The sequence below is a fragment of the Manis javanica genome, chromosome 3 (assembly GCF_040802235.1).
Source record: "Manis javanica isolate MJ-LG chromosome 3, MJ_LKY, whole genome shotgun sequence".
Classification (NCBI taxonomy): domain Eukaryota; kingdom Metazoa; phylum Chordata; class Mammalia; order Pholidota; family Manidae; genus Manis; species Manis javanica.
The window spans coordinates 16,821,057-16,838,481 of record NC_133158.1 but is presented as its reverse complement, the minus strand read 5'-3'; the positions used below and the strand labels follow the sequence as shown (position 1 = coordinate 16,838,481).

The window sequence follows — 17,425 nt, the reverse complement described above, 5'->3', positions numbered from 1 at the left end:
ATCACTCTTGTGTTCATCATAGTAGCACTTTTAATTTCCTCCTAGAGCTTGTTTATATTCACAAGTTGGCTAACTGTTTGGCATAGCTTTCACCCTGTCTGGGCTTTTGACATGCCTTCCTCACTAAGATTAATCATTTCTAGCTTTTGATTTAAAGTGAGGGATACACAACTCTTCCTTTCACATGAACAATTAGAGGCCATTGTAGGGTTATTAACTGACCTAATCTCAATATTCTTGTTCCTCAGGGAATAGAGAGGACTGAGGAGAGGGTGAGAGATGGGCAATGACCAGTTGGTGGAGCAGTGAGAACACACACAAAATTCATTAATTAAGTTTGCCATCCTTTATGGGTGCAGTTCACAGCACCCAAAACACAATCATAACGTCAAAGATCACTGATCACAGATCCCATAACAAATAGAATAATAATGGAAAAGTTTGAAATATTACAATAATTACCAAAATGTGACACAGAGACACAAAGTAAGCAAATGCTGTTGGAAAAATGGCACTGATAGACTTGCTTGATTCAGGGTTGCCACAAACCTTCAATTTTTAAAAAATGTACAATCTGCACAGCACAGTAAAGTGAAACGCCATAAAACAAGGTATGCCTGCATAGGATAACTACCTAAGTAATCAAGTATGTAAGTAAACAGAATGAAGAGAAAGATCAGGAAACCATAAAAGAAGAGCACAGCAAGCTAACTCAGATGAGGGCACAAGGAAGTGGGTGAGGAAGCAACCTTTAATCTGAGACTGAAAGATGGAGTACCAAATAGTCAGAAGAGTGGTAGGAAACGGTTTAGGATGGGAAGAAGAATGTGTCTAAAGGCCTGAGACAGAATAGAATGAAAAGGAGGCAGTGTGACATGGGAGTCAAGAATTCTTGGCTCTGTTTTCAGCTTAGGTGTTAAAGGGCTGGCCTCATCCTTCTGAGTCAAGGCACTTATAACCGTGGCAACTCCCCTTGGCAGCCAGGCCTTCAGCACCCCAACGTATGTGAGGAGCCCCAGCTGAAAGGCTGAGGTGAGCCTTCCTATCTTCTGGGAAGTTTTTTCCAGAACCCTCAACCTGGAAACTTAAAATTTTTCTAGGCTGCCCAAGACAATGCCAGTTAATGGAACCTGAGGAATGGATTATGTCAGTAGGTTAAATAACTGAGGCCCCACCTTACTACTGAGAGAATCCTCACGGGCAACTGGAAGATAATGCAAGGTTAGGACAATACTTCTCCACAGGGGAGATAAAGGAAATGATCAGTCACGTGTCTATCTGGGGCACCAGTCTATAAGGGACACTAAGATATCACAGGAAGTGGAAGAAATATTCTGATGCAACAGAGAGAGGGTTGAGATGCCCAGAGAATATTCTTGATTAATAAACATGGTCCCTTAACTGCCTTTAAAGAGTTAACTGCAGAACCTTGATGTGCTTAACAACTTGATGGAAGTTAGGGTAGAGCCAAATTGATAAGGCTGTAGAACAGAAGCTACAGGGCCCCTGGCACTTCCCACCCTTCATGGCACTAAGTCTAACTGGATGACAAAAACAAACTTAAAGAATACTGGTGAAGGTACACCTGAAGATTAGTCTACCTGGGACTCCCACGGGCCTCAGGCTGGCCAAGGCATCCTGTCCTATTGTGTACCATGAAGAATCCTTTGTGGGGCACTCTTTTACCCAGGACTGTCTCCCCCTACTCAACTCCTTGAGGTAGAAGTTGTGCCTTCTTTATCATTCTATCCCAACTGATAACTCACTGTAAACCTCAAAAAATCAGCTCTATTTCCTGTAACAACAAAAAAAAAAAACAGTATCAAGGCTACATAATAAATCTTATAATCTGTGTTTTCACCCATACCATTTAGTCTGTGAGCAACCTTTAACCTCATTATATAAAATTACTTCCTAGTTTGTAAGGTTTTCAATGTAGGATATTTATGGAAATTTTCAGGAAATTAAATAAAGTACAGTAAGATAACGGACACATCTAGGATCCAGCTCTCCATACTCAAAGAGAAATGTAATCAGTCACAAAATTGAAATACTCAAATTCACTGAGACGGGAGGAGGCAAGGCGGGATATCAGTCAATGCTGATAGGCAGTATCAAAACCTGGGAGGTCAATGAAAATTACCTAGTCCACTAGTTGTGTTTTATAAGAAGGAAAAAAATTGAAGCTGATAATGCTGAACTAATATGCCCTGACCTGGTGCCAAAACCATGACTTAAATGATCTCCAAATTCTCAGAACACTTTTCATCACCGACCTGGGCTGCCACCTGAACTGGGCAGATCATGTTTCTCCTCTAGCTGGGTATCTGCAATGGCTCCCCATTTTTGTTAAGTGAAAGGCAAAGGTCTTGACAAACCCCTATAGGGCCTGTTTCCACTCAGATCCCACCTCTCCCCTGACCTCATCTCCTGCCATTCCACCACTCTCCCCCTTTGCTGAGCCTGTCTCAGCCATGGTGGCCATCATGCTATTACTGACTCAGGTACACTTCTGTCCAAGCCCTGTGTACCTCTCTTGGTCTGCTGAGTTTTTCCCCAAAAAATACTGGCATGATTCACTCTCTTACTTCCTTCTGATCTTTCCTCAAATGTCATTTTTTTCCAGTGAGGCCTTCCTTGACCACTCAATTTTAAACTACAAGTCTCCCCAAACCCATCCCTGCTTTATCTTCTCTCTAGCACTTATCACCATTTAACATATTACATATTTTATTTATGTGTGTGTTTTTTACAGCCCTCCCCTCTGCCACATGGAAGCTCCGTGAGTACACAGATTTTCAAAAGTCTGGCTCACCACTCTACTCCTCCAACCTAGATGAGTGCCTGGCACACAATAAAACCTCAGTAAATATTAGTTGAATAACTGGTTATATGGATTGATGGCTGGAGTTCAAATGTGGCCCAAATCCAGAGAATTCAAGAGCTGTGAAATGTCTGATGTGTCTGGCAGCTGCTGGGACGCAGCCTGTGGCCTGGGTGTCATCTACTATCACTATGTGCCCACTCTAGAACTGGCATTCACTGATGCCCTGTGTGAAAGTCAGTCAACTAAGGAATGAAGTGACATAAAGACTTGTCAAAACAAATCCCCTTTGAGGCTGTGTGACTCTAGGCTGAAAAGTGAAATAGCAAGCCAACATTTTTTTTTTATCAGAAACAGGATGCTCTTACATGTACAGATGCAGAAATCACTTCTGAATTGCTTCCCTTTGCCCTTCAGCTTAAGAGGAGAAGGGGATGATTTGCTTAGATTGGATACCCCAAAAAAGAGACTAGATTTCGAAGACTTTCTGGCATGAACCAAGATTTGCCATTAAGCCTGAATGGCTGGCACTGCTGAACCTCCATGCATCATTCTAAATATAAAACGCCAAGCTTAAATTATAACTTAATGACAGATATATAAAGGGAGATATTAATAGCAGACAGAAACAAGACTGTAGGAACCAAGAGCAGATATTAAAACTACATAATATTTGGTCCAGCCATCAAGAAAAAAAAAGTAACAATTCAGACAGACCCAAAGTAACATAAGCAGTTTATGCTCTTTTATGTTTAAGTACTCAAAAAAGGTTTGTATCCAGGGTTTATTTCATCTCACCAGTACCTGAAATAGTAAAAACATCCACAAACAAACTACCTGTCTGAACTTGGTAGACATGGGCTAACCCTAATTTGCAAAAATTAAATACCAGGGACCACGAATGCCTTGCTGATTCCCAGTCTGACTTATACTCTATCACACAACACACATACAAACAGTAAACTGGGGAAGTTTTCCATTCACGGGCTCAGCAGTCCTTGTCATGCACTGGGCATGCAACCTAATCTAATGCTTTTCATGGTGTGTCTAATCTCTTTACCAACATGAACCCCCTCTCCTTTTTTTAATTTATTTGCTGGAGAAGTTGGGGTTTTATCTGAATAAGTTCCAAATACTAGGACAATTTTTAAATGGCATTAATGTCACAAAGAATCATTTTCCAAAAGAAAGCAGAAGTACTAGAAAAGAACTAATTGAAAGTAAGTATGAAATATATTGAAAATATTTGTAAGTATTTCAGCATTTGCTACAATAGTAACTCCTTTAATTTCCAGGAATCCAGATTTCTATCATTAAATCTAAGATAGGTTCAGCTCCTTTCTTAAGGCCATGATGACTGAAGCAGGTATGTGTGTGGAAAGCCGTCTGTGGAAGCCTCCTCATTTGCTAATGGCACACTGCAGGGGAATCATTTAGGACCACTCAAAATTATTAAGGCTATTAACTCTGTCTGGGGCCAAGTCTAATATACAAGTGTTATCCCAACAGGAAATGAGTTAAACTAGCCTTCAAAGTCATTTAGGCAACTCAGAGTGTCTTGCAGAAGCTTCTCATGAAATCCTCTTGCTGTTGATTTTGCCCAACTTGAGTCAGAGATCACTGGAAATGTTCATGGCAAGCAAAAACCCATATTCAAATGAGTGACTTCAGTTAGTTTTAAGGGACTCACTGGGAGAATCACTAACCATTGCCCAAGTCTCTGGCTGCCTCACACACACCAACAACAGGTGCATGATAAATATTTAAGTAACCAACATGGAACAAGTCCAGCTCCACCTACACAAAGTCACATCTCTGATCTGGAAATTCTAGACCATAAACAAGGACACATGAGAGAAAAGGATACAGCCAGTTACAATGCTGTATATAATTTTTGTCAAGTTTAAATAACACATTCATTTCAAAATGTGGCCACCTCCAGGTCAGTGTTAATGCTAAGTCTACACCTAAAACAATTCATTTCCCCAATAAAATTGTTCTCATCTTAGAAGAGTTTCTCTCAGATATGACCATTCCTAATATGTTCCCTACTCCACTGGTTCCTCATATTGAATCACTTCCTATGTTCAACCGTCTGGGACCTGGCTTTACTTGCCTTAGACTCTGACCTTATTTATTCTTTTATCATCTTGTGTCTTGCATTGCTGCTCCATTTAACACTAGGATTTTTGAGAGCCAGAACTACACTTTTAATTCCTCTCTACCCCTTTGTAGTTTCTTTATGCCTGGTAGATACTCAGTAAATACTAGTTGAACTGAAAGGATCACAGTCTTGGATTTAATTCTCTCCAAGTCTCCAACTAGACTAATAGCTTAAGGACCAAACCTACTTAAAAATTAACTTAAATTTTAAGTGCAATGAAATCACTCTAAATTATTAACCTAACCACTCGTTTATTTTCCTACTTGGAAAACCAAGCCAGCCATAGGGAATGACCTTCTCTGGATAGGTGACTCTAAGAGTAATGAGGTCATTTCCTTCAAAGATGATGAGGTTTTCAGGATTCTCCGGAATGCATACCTACCCATTAATGTGTCATTATTAATAGTTCCCTCTGGGTAGAAGCAACCCTAAAACATTTCAGAATATTCAAGCAACTTCACGCTGTATACACAGGTAATCAACGGTAATCTCAATTTGACAGTCCCACTGCCTACACAGGTATAACCAATTAGGAGACTGATTTACTACAAATACTAGGAAAAGTGCCATCAAGTTTTTGTAACTATTTCTATGCTCATGTCCCAAGGGTCACATTCACTGTTTTTGCGTAAGCAACCATACACATCTGAGAAAAAAAAAAAAGGATGAGAAGGTAAAGCAGCAAGTTTTATGTCAAAACTAGGGTTGCCAGATCTAACAAATAAAAATATAGGATGCCAGTTAAATCTGTATTCAGATGAACAAAGAGTAATTTTTTTAGTGTATGTAGCCTAGGGAATCTTTAGGACATACTTTTACTAAAAAAAATTTTTCTTTATTCATGTGAAATTCAAATTTACCTAGACATCCAGTATTTTAACTGTACTCCAAATGCAGAAATTGTATTATTCAGTCTTCACTTTAAAAAAAGAAAAAGGAAAGCACATTGTAATGAATGCATTTTGTGATGCCTTAACTTTCAGAAAGAACAGTTTTTTAGAAAGCTCAATATAATGATGGTAAGAAAAATAGCTGAGTAAGGTATATGGAGTGCTATGTGCCAGGTAATGCCAAACCCTCCAAGTGCATTATCTCATTTAATTCTCAACACATCCTCATGAGGTAGGAATTATTATTATTATCATTATCATTGTCATTGCTTTACAGATAAGGAAAGCAAATACAAAGAGAACAAGTTGCCCAATGTCATAAAGTAGTAGAGCAGAAAAAAAGCCAGGCACATTTAACAAAAGGGCTTACATACCCAACCGGTACCTCATTTTAGAGGTAAAAAAGAAAATCTCAGTCATTTTCCCAAACTCACAGAGCTGCTAATCAGTATAGCTAGAGACTCAAACCTAGGACAGTCTGATTCCAGAGTTTTAGTCCCAACTACATACCACCTAGCCAAGTCACAAAAAATGGGCAAAGTGCACTTCCCACCTAAGCCAGCTGCAATTACCACGGTAATAAGCCAGTGCTTGAGCCTGTTCCCTAGGAATTTTTATCAGATCCACCCAGCTGAATTTTCACTCCTTACAATCTAAAGATTATCATGTGTTGGATAGAGAATGTGGAAAAGATTTCTCTTTGGGGAAGAATTTGTTGTTACTGCCATTACTGTACGTAAACAGCTCTTTAAAATGAGCCACTTATCTAACGTCTTGGTGCCTTAAGGCAAATTCTTGCTCCCACACATGAATCCCTAACACCAACAGTAACCTGGAGCCCAGACATAAAGGCCAGTTTAAAGGAGCCACCAAAGCCAGCTTCACGATCTAATTATGTGTGAAAGACCCACCAGAACCAAGATCTTTCTTCTTGGATCTAGCAATACATAGCTGAGATTATTCAACACAAAACATCAGAGTTCAGAAAATATCGGAAGATACATGGAATTTTTCCTGGAGCAGATTTACCTCATATGCTTATTCTAGGTGTTTGTTTACCTCTGGAATGAAGAGAGATGTCTTTAAATTAGGATGTGTGTGTGTGGAATACAAGGCACATACAGTGTAATAGTTTTCTAACTTTACCTCAAAACTTACTATAAGGAGCAGAGAGCATGTTGGTCAGAGTATGAGTTAGCTGAAGGAAAAGGAGGGCTTCTGTGGATAGGATGGGCACTTAGAATTTTGCTCATGTAAGTTATAAAGAATACATAGTATCTATAATTGTCCATGTAATTGACCATCTCCTGTTTAGAATATAGGCTTCTTGAGGGCAGGGGCCATGTCCATTTTATTCACCACTGTGTTTCCTAGGTACATGGTAAAGAACAGGGATCCAACTATGTGATGAATGAACAATCACTATTGTCAACAGTAAGCAGTGTACACACAGTCTTAGTTTTGCCCACACTGCCCTTGAAATCTGGGATCAAGGTTGCATTATCCCCTTGCAATCACAAGTTCTCTTCAAGGCTGAACAGTGCACATGTATTATTATTTCTCACAAAGACTGTGAAACTGGAACCATTCTAACTGGCCTCCATGACACCGGATCTGGCCATCCTTCAACCTGTTCTTCATTTGGCAGCCAGAGTGCTATTCCTCTGCTTAAATCTGGCCATGCTCCCTGGTGTTTCTGCCATGATCACACTGTCCCAAAGGCCCCATACTGTGCTGTCTCCTATTGACCTGGAATGCCCTCTGCTCATCTGCTTGGCAGTCATCTGTCAACAGTGACCTCAAACTTCATTTCTTTTATGATACGTTACTCTTTTCTTCTCCCCTCAAAGGAACTGACTCCCTCCATCTTTTGTCCCCAAAGGTACAATTATGGACCTAGCCTCATATTCATGTCACTCTGAGTTCTAAGAAGGTAAGGCTCATGTCTTATGGGCCAGCCACTGTACCAACCAGCACAGTGTCTGGCATGCAGTAAATGTTCAACAATCACATTCTAGATGGATAAATGGGCTCTGGGGATTAAAAATGAAAGGCTTTGTCAATCTAATTGTTTCTTGGTACCTGACTCCACCAAAGGAATATTGTCTAGGCCCATTCATTAAGTTCTATCTAAATCTCCTAAATCTACATGAAAAATTAATGAAAGAAATGACAATGGTGTGTGCTGCTGTCATTATTATTATTTAAGTGAACACCTGCTGACCAAGGAATTTCATAGAATATTGCCTACTTTTAAGTAGGTTTGCAGCACCTAAACTGTAATGACCCAAAACCAAGGAACCATATTAAGGGATTTCAGAGAGAAGGTATGTCTGAGACAGCAAATCAGGTTCAATTCTAGTATCCATGGGGGGTTGTGAAAGCTTGGGACACGGAATTCAGAAGGGCCCTTGGCTCCTCCTGGGTTCACAGGACAGAGCGAGGTGATCGTTGGCAACATGTCACTACAGTGTAGCTGAGGAAAAGAACAGCAGAATACCACACAATCACTCCAATCCAGTCCTTACCCTTCACTGTATAAAAGAGGAGACAGAGTCCTCAGAGTCACACAGATCACTTGGTGGCACAGCCAGACCTGGAATCAGGCCTCCCAATACATTCATTCATTCAACATTTATTGAGTAACCATTAGGTCCTGCATGGTGCCACTTGCTGGGATAAAATGATGAACAAAAACCTTCATGAAAGTTAAAAACAAGTGAAATTTAGTTTATTTGATGCCTAATCCTTAGGTCCTCTGAATACCTCATATGTTTCTAACTCTTACTTCCTCTCAGCTATTAATCTCCCATTATTATATTTAGTGACATCCCCTACATAAATGTAAACAGTTCAACCAATTCATAACTATTCTTTCTTTCCCTCCTTTATTCTATTATCTGAACTTTTAAAAACTCACATTTAACCAAAAACTCCACATATTTGAAATGTTTTTCAGCTAGCTATACCATTTCCAAATCTCAATTCAAAGAATGTATCATCACTATGTTAGAAGGAAGTGTTGACTAAGGGTATACGGACCCTAAAGTGGCTACTTTCCGGGGGTTGAGCAATCCTAGCTTATATTCAGGAACTCAAATCGGTGCTTAATAGTTCTTACAGTAAAGAAATTCTATTTTTTTTCCTAATCCAAATCTTACCACTCAAAGCTAAACTAAATCCATTCCACCACAAAGACAACAAAAAAGAAAAAGTCAAGTTACCATCTTACATCAAATAGTATACACATATGATTTTAGTCTTCAATTCTTTTTAATATCTTTTTTCTCTTTTAAAATCTGAAAAATTAATTAGTAGGAAAATTAACCAGGAAAAAGGACTGCTCTGAAATTTTAAATAATTTGGCCAAAAAAAATCTTTTTTCAAAGAAAGTAATTCACCCAAAATGGAAATATATCTGTATTTATAATTTTCACTAAAGACTTTCCATTTTGACTGAGTAAACATAGGATTTTCCAAATTCAAGTTGGTTTACAAAATCCTGAGACACCTAGTAGCACTTATTTCCATAAAGTAAAAAGACACATTCTGGTCTTACTGTAAATAGGACGCCAGAAAACAAAACTAATACTGTGAACAAACAAATCTTAGCTAAAACTCATTGAAATAATCCAAATGGTTTCCATTCCAGGGAAAATAGTAAGTCAGCAGTTTGCATACGGCTGCCTTTTCCAAATACACAAAATAAGCAAAACCACCAGCAGAGGAAAGTGCAAATGCTGAACCTTTTTCTATTTCTGTTTCCACAGAACTGCACTTTGATCAATACCACTGCCAAGCAGTGCTCAGCCACCATTTATATGCACACATCCAGGTGGCCTCTGACATCCCATCCAGAAGACCAGAGAACTCCCAGGGCAAGGCTCAGGAAGCCATCACTTAAAACACAAAGACTGATAAGAAAACCTGGGCCTTAGACTGCAACTGCTAGATCAAGAACTAGAAAGCCCAAAAAATAAATGTCTGAGGGTGTCAAACAATCAGAACTGCCACAAAGAACACTCAGATTCTAAACACGAAAACAATAGGGACAGAGCTAGGCATTCCGTAAAGAACAAAAGGCTCTGGAAAAAAATAATAAATGAATCGCAACCCTTCCCCTAATACCAGGAACAAGAGTTGGCAAAATACTGTTGGGTAAAAATATTCTACTTAAAGGAAGTATTCAAAACCCTTCACCCAGGATAGAAGACAACCCAAGGTTCAAAATCTTGAGTGGGGAAGGTCTGTCCAAGGTTATGAAAGGGCACATTAGAGTAGCATCCTGAGCACTAAGTTATTTTTGAAGAATAACATTAACAGAGAAAGGAAAATGAAAATTGTTTTAACTTCAAAACAGAGAACTTACTTCCAAATCCCCATCCTCCTACAGGACTTAGAAGGACCATAATTAGTCAAGAAAATAGCAAAATGAGGAAGTGGTATTCTCTTACAATTTCTGTTAATCCCCGCCAGCTGTAATTTAAGAAATTCAGTGACATCAGCATTTATACTGAATCCAGCAAGAATGACAACTACAACTGCAGAATGAAATGAGAGGGGGAAGAAATATGGGATGACTGAAAAACACATCTGAAAACGTGGAAAATGAATTCACTTTGCAGTGTATCACTCCAACAGCTTCAAACACCAACACTAACAAAAATCACATAGAAAGTGGAAAAGGAAGCATAAGCACTCCAAACCTAATCAAATGATCCCATGGAACTTCTGGAAAAAAGGTCCATTCAAACAAGGAAACTGAACATTTCTAAAAACAAACAGAAAGCGACCTGGCGATTTATGAACAGTAAGAACCAAAGATTCAAAATTACATAAAGATGGTCACTCTTTGAAAAAATCAGCTATACAAGAACCTGTAAATTGAGTTAGCATAGAGTCCATGCCATGATCTCCTTTTCCCAGGTAGAGAAAATAGCTCATGGGAAAACCACAGAAATATTTCAAGGCGGCCCATTTAATTTCAGAGATGGACCAGAACAGGTCTGAATTCCCAACATAAATGCCAACCATTAGCTTTTACTCAGCTCAGAGTCAAAGGGAGAAGAAAACCACACTAAACTTGACCCCCAACTACCCGACAGAAGAAAGCTGAAAACACTCACCAGGGCCGTGTTGGCCCTTTGGCTGAACATTGAATCCGGTGAACTGTCTCAGAAAGGAGATTATTATGAAGATGTGATTGCAGCTGCTCTGCCACACACTTACATGCACCTTCTCTCAACACTAGGAAGGCTAAATTAAAGATAGAGTGATAATTAATAGGATCCTTGGCAGCAGGAGACGGCTTCTTTAGCAAACCAGTAATTGCTGCCTACTTAAAATGACAGGGAATTCAGCCAGGAAGGAGGAGGTGCTAATGATGGGCATCATAAAAGTAAAACAGACTTTACATCAACAGGTTGCTTGGCTCCCATTCAAAACTACCTCCTTATCTATAGATGTGGTTAATGATGATACCAATTAAATCTCAAATCGTAAGTAGGAGGATTAGAGATCAATACTCCTTCCAGAAATACCACCAGATGCAAAAACAGCAGGTGAAAATAGATCTCCCCTCCACCCACTCAATCCCCTCCACCATGTAAATGTCAGAAATCCCTTATTTGATCACAAAAATAATTATCAATTTTCACAACATGTCATACTGGAAAAGAAATTTTTTCCCCAAGTGCTAAATTTTGACTTGGACATCCCATAAATGGCCACTCCTCCTGTTTCAACTTCTTGAAAATATCCAGGCTGTTGAGAAATTTTTAACAGTGGCCATAGATACAGTTTATGCCCTCTATTCTGACACTAAAGCAATTTCCTTGTTTGTAACCTCTCTAGAAAAAAAAAGGTGTTTATTTCAGAAGTTGTTTATAAGAACAACTGAACATTGTTGGCAAGGTACAGGAGAGTTAGCACACAATGCCTCCAGTTTGAACCACCAATTCTAGGAAATAAGACAGTACATCAACCTGCTAAACTGACTATCAATCATTCACCTAGACAATATTCCATCCGAGAAGAACAGTGCCTACTACACACTCCCCAGCAAGAAGCAAATAAATGTACCTCTGACATCTTTAGATGCTGGAGAGACAAGGAGAGATGAGGATTCTATCTTCTGCCACAGGGACATGTCTATAGAGATAAACCAGGGCAGGAGGCACATAGTTTCACAATGACTAATGCTGACCAAAACTCTTCATAAAATCAGCATCACAGGTAAAGACCCACCTTGTTCACTCAGGAAATCCCTGGCTTTCTGACGGTGCTGCAAAAGATGCCCTGGTGGCTCTCCAAAAAAGAAGATTACAAGGCTAAGGACTTTCCAACAAGACACAGCCCAAGAGTCCCTATTGATAATACCTCATGGAAATCTTCAAAATTTCTCACAATAATTAAATATACATGCAAGGTAGTGGATTGGGAGCAAAAGCATTGGAGATTCAGATGATTTACACTTTTCTTAGTACGACTGAGAAGTAAGTAGTTTTTATTTGGGGGTCTTTCACATCTCCCACTAATAAAGAGGAAGAATGCTTTTACACTCATTCTGTGAATCTCTAGCCCATCACTGATGGAACCCACTAAGTATATGGCTCACCATTAAAGCCATCAACTAGTATTTTTATAACTTCTTCCTCTCTATTAGATCATTATATCCTTTTATTGAAAATATTTAATTCAATCATTTGCAATGACTAATGCTCTTAATACCCACATGTCAAGGCAGAAGTTATGTTCATTACACAACATTATGATGTTTCAAGACCTTTGGCATTCAAAGATAAACAGTCCAGAATGGAACAGACTGGCTACAACTTTATGAAAACACACAAGAAAAGCAATTAACAAGTCAGGCTGGGAGGGGTTGGGGAGAGAGAGAAAGAGAGATGAGTGAAAAACATCAAGATGTTAGGAGCTGCATGTTCAGTGGTGGACTGTAGGTTGGCTGTATAGACAAGAATTCTTGATGTCATCAACTAGGAACAATGGAAGATCTTTAATGAGGAAAATCTGTAACTTATACATCACACCCACCATCCCATCTTTTGTTACCTTTTTTGGAGCTTTCACAGCCTAAAGTCTTTCCTTCTTTAGAAACAGCTTTGAAAACAAAGGACTATGCAGTCAAGCATGTTGTGAGCACCTTTAATACACAGATCTATTTATCTTGGATTCAGATGTTCAGCCACACCCAGAGTCTCTTGTCTTTACTTGATCAGACACCTAGTCCTCTTTCTATTCTAAAATCAACATGAGTTGTCACCCCTGATCACTTCCTATTCTGCCTCCCACCCTGGACCCCAATATACACAGAAAGAAGAGCGGTAGGGTGGATAAGTTTGAAGCTTTCAAGTCAAATGGTCCTCAGTTTAAGTCTTGGTTCTATCCTTATTTGAATGACTTTGGGCAAGTGACATAACATGGCAAAACCTCAGTTTCTTCATCTATAAAATGGGATCCTGCCTACCTCATATTATAATTGAATTATAAAAAGAATCTGAAATGTTTAACACAGTACCTGGTAGACAGTAGGTACCTTAATATGTATTTAATTCAACTAGATCTGAATTATTCACGCCTCCTGTTTCAACTTTTTGACTTTTCTAACACAGGAAAACTCTGGAAAATAAATACACAGGTACCACCTTTCTTATCCCAGGACTAAGACAGACATGCACACACACATGCATATGTGTACACACATACAAACCAAACAAGCCATTCTTTTTATAATACACAGGATATAGCACAAAAATGCAAAATGCAGACTTCAGATGCAAGCAGAACAACACGCAACTTTCATTACTATAACCCTAGTTAGTTTCCATTTCCTAAAGGCAGAGGACAGGAAAGCACTAACATAAGGCACAGCCTGTAGCAAGGGCTTTAAATATGTTAGGTGCTGCTGTTATCATAGTTATTTGTGTTTCTCTGTTGTTATTAAAACGTGTAATCTATTGGCTATGCAACTCAAAACTACTAGACCTACTAAAAACAATTATTTGCTTCCCTTCTTAAAAGAATTCCAAGAACTCCCAACAAGTACCATTATAAACATTAATGGCAACTATGGGGATAATTACAATATGCTAATTTTCAACACACTGAGAAGACTCATCACCTTTATCTTCTAGACCATGAGTAAACTAAGCCTGACTTCAAAAACTGCCTACACCAGAATTTCTAGTGCATCCTACTTCTTTCTGCTGGACTCAACAATGGTCCCCACAGTATGTTTGTGCTCTTTTCCCAGGTGCCCACTCTCACACTCCACCTTCCTACAGAATGGTAGAAGTTGTATCAAAATAAAGAATAATAAAATTGAATAGTCCTACTCAACTTTAAAGATCTAGAAGTAATGAGTCATTATTATCAGAAAATAAACTGGTAAAAATGGAAGATCAGGGTCCTGGAAAAGCTTTATTAATGTGGGTTCATGTATAATCCACAACAATGTTAGAGCACTGTTTTAAAAAAATTCTCCCCAGTGAGCATTTAAGCTCAGATAAAGAACTGCGAACGAAAGATTCAGGAAAACAATTTTTAATACCATCAACCCTCATTATCCATGGTTTCCCCATTTGCAAATTTGCCTACTCGCTAAAATTTATCTGTAACCCCAAAATCAATATTTGCAATGTTTCTGCAGTCATTTGCAGACACAGCCGAGAGGTGAAATATTTGAGCAGCCCAACAAGTATATTACCAACTGAGGTCAAATAAGGTGACACTCTGCCTTCTTGTTTCAGCTGTCATAAGGTAAAAAAAGTGCCTTTCTGAGGTCTATTTTGTGCCATGAATTTTGCATTTTTATGTTTTTTTGTGTGTGAGTTCACTGACCAAGAGGGCCCCCGAAACTAGTGCTGAATTGCTGTCTAGCATTGCTAAGCACAAGAAGGCTGTGATGTGACTTTCAGAGAAAATACAGCTTTTAAATAAGCTTCACTCAGGCATGTTAATCAAGAATATATATTAAATAAAATGTCTTTAAAGAGAAACACATATAAAACAAGGATATATACCAATAAGCTAACAAAAAGGTTGTAACCACAGGCTCATAGGAACCTAACCCTGTACATCCCCTAGGAGCCATGGTGCAGTATTCCCTAATAAAATGTTTGCGGTGACTTTATAGAACATAACCACCACAAATAACAAGAATTGGCTGTAATTTATTTCATCTCTGAGGACCAACAGTAGCGACAACTAACTCAGTGTGTTGACTATTCATATACACTAGCCATGTTACACATTAACTTCTATAATCCTCACAACTGTTCCAATAGGTAATGCTGTTAACCCTATATTTTACATGAGAAAACTGAGACTCAAAAAACCTTAACAAGGGCCTATAGCTAGTAAGAAAAAGGTCAAGATAATTTCTCACACATTTTCCCAAAATAATTTAACAGAGTTCTCAAAAGTTACTGATGCCTTCCACCACCCTAAAGCACTTAACTGTAGGTTCTTTTGCTTCAGGATGTATGTGTGTGTGTGTGTGTGTGTGTGTGTTTCAATCACATGGAAAGAGGAAAATTCATTTTCTCTGCTTATAAGAGTCAGGACAGGAACTGTTTAAGCACGAGTCAAGTTTCAATTAGTCATGACAATACCAGAGAAAAACTGCCAATACTGAGAAGCACTGCTTTGAGAATCCTATATGGACATGTATCACTGTGTGTATGAATTCTCATGAAGATGGCTCCCATTAAATGGTAATCAAATTAGTTCCCACCCCTCTGCACGCAATAGTTGATAGCTGAGGGAACTGGCCTAGCAGACTCTTGAGCAACAAACAACACCTGGGACAGGTCTGAAAACTTGCTGCATAAATCCAAACATTTGAGAACTGACTGTATGTTGGGGATTTTTAAGATCTGAAGACCCAAATTATTTATTTACTTAGCAGCAGTGACAAAACAATGGTAGAACCAGCAGGACCTCACAGATTAACCACTTCTTCAATCCTTATATAAACCACTAAATGACACCAGTTAGTAGCACACAGGTGCAGCAGCAGGCCCAGAGGGGCAGTACTGAGGTACAACAGTAAGCGCAGCAGTAATGGGGCAGTAGCCGGCATCTACTGCACCCCATCGACAGATAATACTCTGCTTACCTTGCTGAATTTTCAAGGCAATGTGATAAGGCAGGTGACCTCAGTATCTATGTAACACGTCTAAGCTGTAACTGATGAAGGCATCCACTTATGTATGCAATATAATGGGAAAGATGGTTACTATTAGGGCCAAACCTCCTTTCTGCTTTCTAGTGGCCAGATTAGCCACAGGTGTTGGAGAAAAACTATGAGGATCAAGAAAAGCAAGCTGTCTGATTGTGGTGATCATTTCACAATACATACATATATGAAAATATCAAGTCACATGACCTCAATATATACAGTCCTTATTTTAATTATATCTTAATTAATAACTAATTCGATTATATGTTAAGCTGGAAAAAAGAAAAGAAAAGCAAGCTATCAAATCAATATGAATAAAGACATTTAAGTTTTACCAACCTAGCAGTATCAGTTTAACCAGTAGATGAAAATTCCCTTGGTTAACTGAAATGGTCTTTACAAATGCAAGGGAATAAAGCAAACAAGTTTTCAGAAAATTCAGCATAAAGGCCAAATAAAAGCAAGTGTAAATCTAACAGCTCCTCTAAGAAATAATTCTTTTTTTAATTAGGTTCTCATCTTTAAAATAGCTGTACAATGCTACTAGAAGAAAAAATCCTAGAAGAGGAAAATAAATAAAAATTCTGAGGTTTGAGAATACAGGGCATTATGGATTATATTGGATAAAGATAACTGTATAGAGGCTGTCATGTTAAATGTGAAAAGACAAAGTAGGAATTCACTAAAGACAAAGCTGAAGCATAACAGTTAGGAATGATAGATACCTGAGTGGTGAGAGCAATGGAGCTCAGCTGCTACACTGCCCAGTGTTGTGAAACCTAATGAGTACATCTTTTTATTTATTCTTCTACCTAGCTATACTCTATGATTATGATGAAAGGTAACATGTTGATAAAATCAAAGATTGCTCTAGCAAAAAAGTAACACCAGACCTGTAAATAGCACGTGCCGTCTTTAAATACCTCCCTGTCAGGCATCCCACGGTTCACCACTACTTGACCTGCATCAACTCACAAAGACCTTGATGCTGGTTATCAAATTTTAGGGATCATTTAAGTTCCTCTGCTCTTCTATATACCCTCTTCTTCCCCTGCTGCCTTTGAGATATTTTCTCCTTGTTAAGGTATCTGAAACTAAAAAGTCATTTCAACAATTCATCATTGATGCTATGGATACAGAAGGAACCAGGTACTGATTACTTTTGGGCTAAGCAATGTACCCCTCTATTTCTCTTAATGCACACAGTTACCCTATAACTTAGATCATATTATCCAGATGCCCCATTTAGCCCTCTGTTGAAACAAGAGTAACTTGCCCAAAGAAAAAAAAAAACAGTAGATAGTCAAATTAGAATTTAAATTAAAAATGTGTCTTACTCCAAGGGT

The 17,425-nt window shown here is 38.6% G+C and overlaps 1 protein-coding gene across 11 annotated transcripts in view; it reads right to left on the bottom strand.

Annotated features, from left to right (window-relative positions):
* Positions 1 to 17,425, bottom strand: part of MITF (melanocyte inducing transcription factor) — a 201,115-nt gene that overhangs the window by 169,924 nt on the left and 13,766 nt on the right. The window contains exon 1 of one of the 11 annotated variants that reach the window (XM_073230903.1): positions 11,005 to 11,950. The exons of the other annotated variants lie outside the window; for them this stretch is intronic. The gene's annotated coding sequence lies outside the window, so the exon portion shown is untranslated. Of the gene's footprint in view, positions 1 to 11,004; positions 11,951 to 17,425 lie in introns of those variants that run through there. 11 annotated transcript variants of the gene reach the window in all.